Consider the following 11,749-nt stretch of genomic DNA (forward strand, 5'->3'; position numbering starts at 1 on the left):
CAGGTGAGGTGCGAGGACCACGTGAAAGGGCCTGGTAGGCCAGATATGACCCATGGGTCTTGTGTTTGACACATGTGAATTAAATGAATAGATATGATGAACGGCTAGAGGGATAGCAGGATACAGAGAAAGAGAGATGGAGATATAAATGGAATGATAGGATAGATATGAATAATGTAATGGATGGGAGGGACAGATGTACGGATATATGCGTTCCCTATAAACATGTACTTTGACTTCACTCCCTCCCTCAAAAGGCCACACAAAGGAGAGGCAGGAGAATGACATCACAAACTCCATCTCGGCCAATTAGAGGAATCCATTAATAAAAATACAAGGCTTCCTGTGAATGGTTGAGAAGTGCCCAGCCTGACTTGATTTTGCCCAAACAAACTATTTGAAGTTCTTTTGAAGTGATTAGGTTTTAAATGCAGAAAATCATGTTAAATGCTTACTTGCAGTCTTTAGTCTTTCCGTAAACTATTTTTTATACACTTGCAAGGTAACTTTTGAACTAGTCAGTTTTATAGCACAGCCCCCTCCTTTCATTCACATCATAGCCCTGTTCTGTATTGTCTGTGGTGGCCCAGCTCCTCCACCCATCCCCTCATAATTCTTTAGGTAGCTCTGGGGGTGAAGGAGAATATTATAGAGGGTTACCTGAGTGACAGCTCTGAGTCTACTGGGACTGTGTCCTTACATTCAAGATGGCGGCACCCATCAGCCATCTCAGGGTGTTTGCACCTCTTCACAAGGGAGGCTTTTACGGTTAAACAACATCCATTCAGCAAAACACGAGATGCACATTTAATATTATCTGAAGATTTTTGTGGAAATAAATGTTCCGGTGACAGGGTCTCTTTAAAAACGCTCACAGCTTCAGTGTACGGCTCTTCAGTTTTTGGAACAGTGACGGTGCGTCGGTGAAGTGTGGATGCTGCAGTGAGATCACACAAAAAGACCGAGGTGACGTTTTCTAATCCCCCCCCCCCCTCTTCTGTGATTGTGCCTGTCGGCCTATTATACTCAGGAGGGTGCAGTAAAGCAGAATGGGAGGATTGGTGAGCAGCACAAGACAAAGCCAAGCTCCAAACATCAGCATCTTATAAATCAGTATTACTCATTACACAACCAACATTAAAGATCGTAATAAACAAGCTCTGCATTATTGGACAACAAAGATGACTAACAAGAGACACCGTAGGAGGAAATAAATATTGCTAGTTTCTGAGCCAATGACCTAGAAAAAGCATGCAGCCAGTGATGGCACTGCTCCTGGATCCATGTGCATGATCCATGTCAGTAATTTAGTCTGTATTTATTTCCTAGCAGGGCATATTCACACCCATTGTATATGAAGGTTGCAGCGGACCTGGTAATGCATAGGTGTTAGGGCTCATGTACACTGCAGCTGATAAACTCACGTTTAGGAGCTGTTCAGCGGTTTTTTTTCAGCAGCCCCTGAACTCTCCCTTCCTATGTGTCCATGTACACATCGTCATTTACAGTCGTTTACGGGCATTTGAGTTTACAGTCGTTTTTTTGAACGCAGAAAACTTGCGTTCAGCAGTCAATTTTATCAGCGTTTCAAAACACTTGTACACGCTTGTAAACGCGGCAAGTGGCATTTATAAGCGTTTGCGTCTGAAATTTTTTTTTAACTCTTCCAGTTCCCGATGCTGTCCAGAGCCTTTTTTCATCATGAAAAATGCATGCAAAGCGTTTTCAAGGTACTCAGATGGACAAAACACTGAACACAGGATGTCCCTACCAAGTTTGTCACACATTGTAATGACCAATTCACACCTCAGACCTCTCCCACCCTTGGAAACAAAAGATATGTTAATAACCATTCACACCTCAAATTCCTCATGAAGACCCCCTGCCAGGTGACCTTAATGACTCCCTCCACCACACACCTTTCCCATCCTTGGAAACAAAAGATATGTTAATTAATTTATTTATTTCAGGTACTTATATAGAGCTGTCAATTTACGCAGCACTTCACATATATATTGTACATTCAGATCAGTCCCTAACCCTCAAAGGTCCCTAACTCACATTCATACATATACATACTAGGGCCAATTTAGACAGGAGCCAATTAACCTACCAGCATGTCTTTGGAGTGTTGGAGGAAGCCAGAGTACCTGGAGGAAACCCATGCAGGCACAGGGAGAACATGCAAACTCCAGGCAGGTGGTGCCGTGGCTGAGGTTCGAACCAACGACCCGAGTACTGCCAGGCGGAAGTGCTAACCTTTTAGCCACTGTGCTGCCCAGTTAATAACCATTCACACCTCAAATTCCTCATGAAGACCCCCTGCCAGGTGGCCTTAATGACTCCCTCCACCAGACACCTTTCCCACCCTTGGAAACAAAAGAAATGTCAATGAGCAACTCACACCTAAGCTAATCTCAACACATACTGCTGTCTCTGCTTCTACTCTCTGTATTTCTCTGAAACAGTCTGAAATAGTTAATAATTTACCACTTTTCAGTGCATTCTGGGCATTTGGGAGGTTCTCCTGTGATTATCTTTAAAAAATGTTTCTAAACATAAGTGCGCATAAACGCGTTATGCAAACATGTCTAAACAGACGTTTTCTAACCTATGTTTTCCAGCAGTCCATTTCCATCATTCAGAAGTGTCCCGTGTACATGGGTCTTATGCAGGCCATACATGATTCAAATTCGGAACGATTCCGGTGGCACCACCAATGATTTCGAAAATCGGTTGTTTTTCACGAATTTTCCAGCATGCCCGATAAACGAAATGAGGAGCAGCCACGAAAATCGGCCGATGCCATTGCCCCACTAACAGAGCGAAAATCCTCCGATTCTTCTTAGGTCCGATTTTCGTACAAAAATCGCTCGGAATTCGAACCATGTATGGCCTGCATTAGGCAGACCATATATTATGCATTTTGTTTTTTTCGTTCAACTGCTGTCAGGAAACAATAATCAGTTTTGATGGCTATAGCCGGTAGCAGTGATCATTCAGTAAGAACCCGACAAGCTGGTTGTACACAAGTCAATTGATAGACCGGCTCTAGTGCCCTTTCTTTTTTGATGGCCGGCTTTAACGAACACTGCTACAATGCGTAGATGGGTTTCCATTCAGTAAAAGCCCATTCACACCATGTATGGTGACCTACGCTAATCTGCAGAGATCAACGCAGGCTCACCGCTTGGGCACATAGAAAACAACTTACACTACAATTTCACCTTCAGGTTCGTTACATAAAAATGCAGACGTGTTTGTGCTAAATAAAGAATTTGCAAAAAAAAATATGCAGACATGCTGTATTTTCCATAATGCACTGCCTGTCATTGCGCCGCTACCGCCAGTCATTGCACCGCTACCGCCAGTCATTGCACCGCTACCGCCAGTCATTGCACCGCTACCGCCAGTCATTGCACCACTACCTCCAGTCATTGCACCGCTACCGCCAGTCATTGCACCGCTACCGCCAGTCATTGAAAATAATAAACTGTAATTTGCTACATTTTAATAAAGTTAAAAAAAATGGTAAACAGTGCCTTGTAACATTGCAAAGCCACACACAACAGACACAGCTTGTTTTTGCACGTGGGCTGGTGTGAACGAGCCATGAAATTTATTTTGCTGCAGGAAAATAGACAAGTGTGATTAAGCCCCTTTAAAGTGGAGCTCTGGGCAAAATAAAAATGACATACTGTATATGGTAGTTCTTCAATAGCATCAGCACAGCAGTTTTTGGAGGAGTCTCCCCTGTACATAAATGCATTACATATATGTTGTTTTTAACCACTTGAGCTCCAGAGGATTTACCCCCCTTGATGACCAGGCCTCTTTTTGCTACTCGGCGCTGCACTAATTCAACTGATAATTGCGCGGTCATGCAATGCTGCACCCAAACGAAATTTACGTCCTTTTTTTCACACAAATAGAGCTTTCTTTCGGTGGTATTTGATCACCTGTGCGCTTTTTATTTTTCACGCTATAAACAAAAAAAGGCCAAAAATTTTGAAGAAAAACAATATTTTTTACTTTCAGCTATAAAATATATATAGTAAACTCAAAGTTGGTTATAAATTTAGGCCCAAACGTATTCTGCTACATGTTTTTGGTAAAAAAAATCCCAATAAGTGTATATTGATTGCTTTGTGTGAAAGTTATAGCGTATACAAACTATGGTATAGATACTGTAATTTACGCCATTTTTCTGCTATACAGTGCTGCGCTAGTTTAACGGACAATTGCGCGGTCATGCAACACGGTACATAAATGAAATTTACATCCTTTTTTTTCCCATAAATTGAGCTTTCTTTCAGTGGTATTTGATTGCCTGTGCGGTTTTTATTTTTTGCGCTATAAAAAAAAAGGCTGACAATTTTGAGGAAAAAAAAACAATATTTTGGACTTTTTGCTATAAAACATGTCCAGTAAAAAAAAATGTAAAAATCAAATTTAGTCATAAATTTCTGCCAAAATGCATTCTGCGACATGTCTTTGCTAAAAAAAAAAACCCAATACATGTAAATTAATTGGTTTACGTGAAAGTTATAGCGTTTACAAATGGCAGGAAAGATACTGGGATTTTTAGGTTTTTTTTTTATACTAATAATGGCGGCGATCAGCGACTTATGGCAGCAATCAGTGACTTATGGCGGCGATCAGCGACTTATGCCGGGACTGCAGGACTGTGGTGGACATTCTGACATTGGGGGGTACTGACTTGGGGTCACTGACATCCCCAGTGACACCAATACAGTGATCAGTGCAAAAAAAAAAAAAAACACTGACACTGTACTAATGGCACTGGGGAGGAAGAGGTTAAGTTTATTTTGCAGGGAAGGGTTATCTGTGTGAGGGGAGTGTTTTACTAGGGGACGGGGGTGTGTACTGCAGGGAACACCACTGATCGGGAGAGAGAAACTCTTCTGTCCCGATCAGCTTGTCCTGGAGCTGTCAGGGAACTGACAGAAAGCACATCTACTGCAGCTGTGCTTTCTGTCAGGGATTGCCGCCGATCGCCAGGAAATAGCTGATAAGGACTGGGTGTGACCCGGCGGCTGACATCCGCGGCTGTGATCGGCGGGACAGGTAGGGCGGTGGCGCGTCTCGCGCGCGTCCCCTACCTGTTTACAAAACACACGTTTTAAAACGTGGTTTTGCCCAGCCGTGCCGCCCTGCCACCGTATTTATACAGTGGCTGGGCGGCATGTGGTTAAGGAGTACAATATGGTTATACTTGAACAAAAATGAGCTGTTTGGTTGAGGTGCCGTAAAGAAGCTTTTACTGCACCAATGCCACAATATGCTTGACAACACCTTGACATGCCTAACCGGGCCTTTTTGTGTCATTGATGCAGTAAAGGCTTCTTTCTGGCACCTCCACCATGCAGCTCATTTTTGTTCAAGTGTCATCATATTGTGCACCTTCAAAACAACCACACTGTCTTTTTCTAGAGCAGCCTGTATTTCATTTGAAGTTGCCTGTGGGTTTTTCTTTGAATCCCGGGCAATTGTTCTGTCAGTTATAGCTGCAAACTTTCTTGGTCTACCTGACCTTAGCTTGGTATCAAGAGATCCCTGAACTTTCCACTTCTTAATAAGTGATTTAACAGTACTGATTGGCGTATTCAAGGCTTAGGACATCTTTTTATGTCCTTTTCCATCTTTATAAAGTTCCATTACCTTGTTACGCAGGACTTTTGACAGTTCTTTTCTGATCCCCATGGCTCAATATCTAGCCTAGTCAGTGCTTCCACGTGAGAGCTAACAAACTCATTGACTATTTATACACTGACACTAATTGCAATTTAAAAAGTCACAGATGTGGGACATTAACCTCTAATTGGCATTTTTAACCCGTGTGTGTCACCTTGTGTGTCTGTACCAAGGCCAAACATTCCAGGGGAGGGAAACTTTTGATCCGGGGGTGGAGACTTCTGATCCGGGCCATTCGGGTGATTTCTGTTATCATTATGATTTAAAAAGGAGCCAAACAACTATATGATAATAAATGGCTTCATATGATCATCATCCTTCAATAAAAGAGCTTTTTTTGGCATGATCAGTCATATTTTCAATATCAATGCAAAAATGTCACAATTTCTGCCAGGGGATGCAAACTTTTGAGTACAACTGTGTGTGTGTGTGTATATATGTGTGTGTGTGTGTGTGTGTGTGTGTGTGTATATATATATATATGTGTGTGTGTGTATATATGTGTGTGTGTGTATATATGTGTGTGTGTGTATGTATATATATATATGTGTGTGTGTGTGTGTGTGTGTATATATGTATGTATGTGTATATATATATATATATATGTGTGTGTGTATATATGTGTGTGTGTGTGTGTGTGTATATATATATATATATAATTTTTTATTTATTTATTCCAGGTACTTATATAGCGCCGTCAATTTATGCAGGGCTTTACATATATATTGTACATTCACATCAGTCCCTAACCCTCAAGGGGCGTACAATCTAAGGTCCCTAACTCACATTCATACATACACATACTAGGGACAATTTAGACAGGAGCCAATTCACCTACCAGCATGTCTTTGAAGTGTGGGAGGAAACCCACACAAGCACAGGGAGAACATGCAAACTCCAGGCAGGTGGTGCCGTGGTTGGGATTTGAACCAGCGACCCTAGTACTGCCAGGTGGGAATGCTAACCATTTAGCCACTGTGCTGCCCATGTACTGTGTGTGTATATATATATATATATACCATTTTACATATGTAATCATTACAGGTATTGACCCCATACAGTCATCAGAATGATGCAATAACGTTCTGGTTGAGATTTAGCCAGCAATCGCAGAGAGCATCTGCCTTTGTGTCTGCAGGCACTTCTCCTTTGGTCACATTGTATTGTGGGATGAAAAGATCCACAACCTCAGACACTACACTGGACTTTCATTGCCCTCTAGCAGTGAGTCTGTGCAAGACTCTGAAAGCTGCAGGCATGACTGCCAGAGGCAAAGGAAGGATGAGATTGTTGGTTTCAGCACAGCTGGAATGCTGCGGTTGCCTACCTCTGTGCTATGACCTCAGTGTTTCTATGATGTTGGTGCAGAATAAGTCACTATTCTCATTAACAAGACCAGTTATCTCTGCAGCCAACCTTCCTCTTCAGAAATCAAACTATATGTTGGTTTTCAGAGCGGCTGCAAAAAAACTAAATGGGAAAAGAAAATTAAATGTAATTGCTAATTAGGTTCTTTTTGAGCTTCCATGGAATATGACCACTAATGAGCTCATCATGAAAAAGTCTCCTTTTTCCCTGAAATTAGACCATCCGGACACCTTAATGCCTTCCCTTTCATCAGTTACAGCTGAAGAGGCTTTTGCAATAAGCGATGAAGTACCCAAGTCAGAGTAAACGGCTGCCCCTTTCTATTCACCACATTGCAATTAGTTTTGCTGCAGAATCGCGGCTACCGACGCCACACAATGGAGTCGCTCAAAGCCCCATTCAGTGTACGCGCCCGCCGCATTTCATCTGCACAAGAGTTCTTAAGATGATTACAGCGCTGCGCTGCCTGCTTTCCGTGCACACTTTGTTCTAACAGATCATTATCTTTAGAATTTAGCCGTCTTTGTCTGCAGAAGATCACAGCTACAGTATAACAAGGGCAGAGAACGGCTTTACAGAAAAATATATGCAGGTTTTAAAGAGATTCTAAAGGATAATTTAGCAAAAAAACTTTTAGACTTACCTGCTCTGTGTAATGGTTTTGCACAGAGCAGCCTTATTCTCCTCTTCTCAGGTCCCTTGCCGGTGCTTCTGGCTCATGCCCCCATATCAAGCCACTTGCTATGTGGGCACTCATGCAGGCTCAATCCTGAGCTGCACTTTGTGTTTCCATTGACACACAGAGTGCAGCTTAGACCCACCTTCTGCTTCCTCTTCACTAGCTGTGATTGACAGCAGCAGAGGCCAATGGCTCCCTCTGCTGCATTTCTGTCCAATGAGGAATGAGAGAGAGCCGTTGCTCTTAGGCACACTGCTGGATTGGGATTGGGCTCAGGTAAGTATAAGAGGGGGAGCTGCACAGGAAAGGGTTTTTTACCTTAACCCCTTCACGCCTAAGGGTAAAATAAATCTAAAAGCCTAAGTAAAATTTTAGAACTTTGACGTGTTAGTAAAACTGTACATATCATCACAACTACTTTGTACATTCAGATTGGACCATACCTTGTTTTATTCATGAGAAATTGGGCTTTCATTTGGTGGTAAATGGTAATGGATATCTCCTGATTTTTTTTTTTTTATCAAAAGAAAACTGGCCCAAAATCGTAAAAAAAAATAATTTTTAAAATTTAGCTGTGTGTTTCTTGTTACTACCATAACCTACCACCAAAGAACAACCCAAAATAAATTTTCCAGCTCTTGACGATCGCAGCGATACCATATATGTGTATGTATTTGTTGTTTTGTACCTGTAATACAGCCCAGAAACAATAGTGTGCATTTTGTTTTATTTTTGTTTTGTTTTTTTACCTAAAACACATTGACACCATTTTAAAAAAAATTTAAAATCCTCACCTTTGACCCTGACCTTGACCCAAACAATATCCCTGGCACTGAACTAGATCAAACCGTGATCTAGGTATTTTTTCTTTATTTTTTATTTTTTAATATTTTTTTTTTTTTTTTTACAAACAGTTGTTTTTTCTTTTTTCTTTTTTTCTCTCTGGTTTTTTTTCTCTATTCAGAGAGAAAACAAACCAAGGGCTGATCACTGTGATAGCCAATTAGAGGTTATCACAGTGATCATGTGACCTGGAATTGGGATTCCCGATCGTTCGAATGGGACCTGAGGCTCTCAGTGACACCGTGGTCTTTATGCTGGGATCACGTTGTGCGGCGCACTCAGAGCACAAAGACAGGTACGCAAATAGGTGGCTCCACAGAAAAAAGCCCAGTTCTGTGAGGCTGCATATTTGTGTGACGTCAGCGTCAAGGGGTTAATGCAGAGAATGCATTAAGGTAGGAAACCTTTTCCCTTTAGAGCCATATTAAAGTGCGCCTTGATAGCTAAATACATTTTCATTATAAAAAAAAACAAAACAAAAAAAAAAGCATAAATTCTGCATGCTTTTTAGCTGCACAAATTATTACGGGGACCCTGAGTTGTCTCACTTCCATCTTAACCACTTCCCGACCGGCCGTTGCATATAAATGGCTGGACGGTGGCACTGCAGGGTCGGGTGGCCGTTTCTAAACGACCTCCCCGCACCCTGCTTGTGCGCGCTCCCTGGGTGCGCGTAGCACCGCGATCCAGTGCTCGCTGTGTCCTCCAGACACAGTGAAACACCGATCATCGGACGGGACCTCTGTACGAGGTCCCGATCATGTGATCACTGATTGGCCAATCAGTGATCACATGCAAAGTAGTAAGCAAGATGTCACTTGTGACATCATTGCTTACTACGTGTGAAATCTGTGAATGATCACAGAGGTCACATGGTATAAGGCTATTCACAACAGCCTTGTACCATGTGACAAGCTGTGACCAATCACAGCTCACTCAGTACTTCTCAATGAGTGCAAGAATGCAGACAGAGAGGAGAAATGATTGATTTTACATCCTATATGGGTGTAAAAGCAATCAGTGTAAAAAAAAAAAAAATCATCATCACCCCCCACAAGTAGTACAGTGTCACCATGGTGAAACTGTACTGCTAGGGTGACAGTATGTAAAAAAATAAATAAAAAATAATATAAACAAAAATAAAAATGTAAAAAAAAATGTTTAAAAATTATAATTTTTGGTTATAAACTAATTTGGATTTTTTTTTTTAATTTTTTTAAATTTTGGCCAATATTTATGATGAAATATTATTTATTTGCAAAATGTTATAAAAAAACACTTTTTTTCAAAATTTTTGGACTTTTTCATTTACATAGGAAAAAAAATAAAAATCCCAGCGGTGAATAAATACCACCAAAATAAAGCTTTATCTGTCTCAAAAAAATGGTAAAAAATTCATATGGGTACAGTGTTCCATGACTGCGCAATTGTCATTCAAAGTGTGATAGCGCTGAAAGGCTGAAAATTGCCCTGGTCAGGAAGGGGGTAAAAGTGTCCGGTCTGGAAGTGGTTAAAGAGGTTCTAAAGTCAAACCATTTTTTTTTTACCTTAATTCATTCCTTGCATTAAGGTAAAAAAAAGTCCCACTTCTTCTTCCTACCCCATTCACCCCCCACCCCATATATTACATTAGTCTTCACTCGATCCAGCGCTGTGCCCATCTGCAGCAGTGGTCTCTGTCCCTGCTCCCACAATACAGACTGAAAGCAGGGGGAGCCATTGGCTCCTGCTACTGTCAGTCAAATCCTGTAAAGAGGGAGCAGGGGGTTGGGCCGAGACGTGTTGTATGTGTCTATGAATGCACACGGGTGTCCCATAGCACATGACTTACTATGGGGCACCCAGAGAAGAGGAAAGCGCTGCCAGTGGACTGCCAAAGAAGAGATAGGGGATTGCTCTATGCAATATCGTAGCTACATTGAGCTCAAAAGAAAAGGTTTGTTTGACACATGAATAGGAGAGGAGAGCAGATTACACAGACTGGAATAAGAAGGGAGATCAGATTATGCATACTACTGAATGATTCAAAAGAGGCACGCGCTATCCTCTTTTCTTTTACCTAGCAGTGATGGCAGTGTTTTAGACCGTTACACATGATCTGCCAGCCTGCAAGTAGCCTCTGGTTCATGTTAACTGTCTCTGCAATCTAAGGGTCATGAATGTACCCTATATTAACCCCTTTCCATCTGCACCCTGTAGATTAATGGTCCCTTGCACAATTCCCCACAGATTGAGAACATTAATTTGCGTTCCTACTTTGATAGCTATCAGCCAACACTGTGCGCAGCTGCTAGATGTCGGACCAGAATGGCGATTGACAGCTTTGGTCCCCACTAAAGAACCAATTAGACTGGTTTCTGATCATGTGATCACAATCTTTGACCTGCTGATTACATATAGGCTGAAGATTACCTTACAAAAAATGAGCCTTAAGCACTCAGATGCCACTGCAGTCTGGGGGTGGCAGTGTGCCACTGTTTCATACAGTAATTGTTAAATACAATTACATTATTCAAAATGTAAGAAATTAATTTTTTTGTGTGCTATAGTTACATGATATAACCCTTTGCCGTCAGCAATATGTATACTTACATTCCCTTGCATGATTCCCTATGCAGTCAGATCAATAGTCTACATTTCCTACTTAGGCATCTATCAGCCCACACTGTGCACAGCTACTAGATTTCACACCAGAACAGCCAATGACTTTGGTCCACCAATAATAATTAAGAACCAATGAGTGTGGTTTAACATGTGATCAATATGTTATCTATGACCAAGTGATCACACACAGACTGGAGGTTCATTTACAGAAAATGAGCCCTCAGCTTGCAGATACAACTGTAATCTGAGTGTTCCATTGTTTAATATTCAGGAGTTAGACAAAAAAATGGAAACACTACATGATTTGCAGGTATGAAAGTGATGACATGTGTTGAAAGCAGAAGTGATACAACATTCTTTTGTGTCCGCTGTGTGATGAGACACCTAGCTTACAGGTGGCTAGCCTCAGTTTTCTCATTCACTGCGTGCGCTGCTACTGAATGTGGAGTCATATCAGAACTTACTGAGCTTCAAAGAGGGCCAAATTGTTGGTGCTCATTTAGCTGGTGCTTCTGTGACTGAAGTTGCCAATTTATTTAC

The 11,749-nt window shown here is 41.6% G+C and overlaps 1 protein-coding gene across 2 annotated transcripts in view; it reads left to right on the forward strand.

Annotated features, from left to right (window-relative positions):
- Positions 1 to 11,749, forward strand: part of CEP89 (centrosomal protein 89) — a 127,540-nt gene that overhangs the window by 76,828 nt on the left and 38,963 nt on the right. The gene's annotated exons all lie outside the window — the stretch shown is intronic.

Source organism: Staurois parvus, unplaced genomic scaffold, assembly GCF_062004578.1.
Source record: "Staurois parvus isolate SC_StPar_1 unplaced genomic scaffold, SC_StPar_1.0 ptg003601l, whole genome shotgun sequence".
In the NCBI taxonomy this organism is placed as follows: domain Eukaryota; kingdom Metazoa; phylum Chordata; class Amphibia; order Anura; family Ranidae; genus Staurois; species Staurois parvus.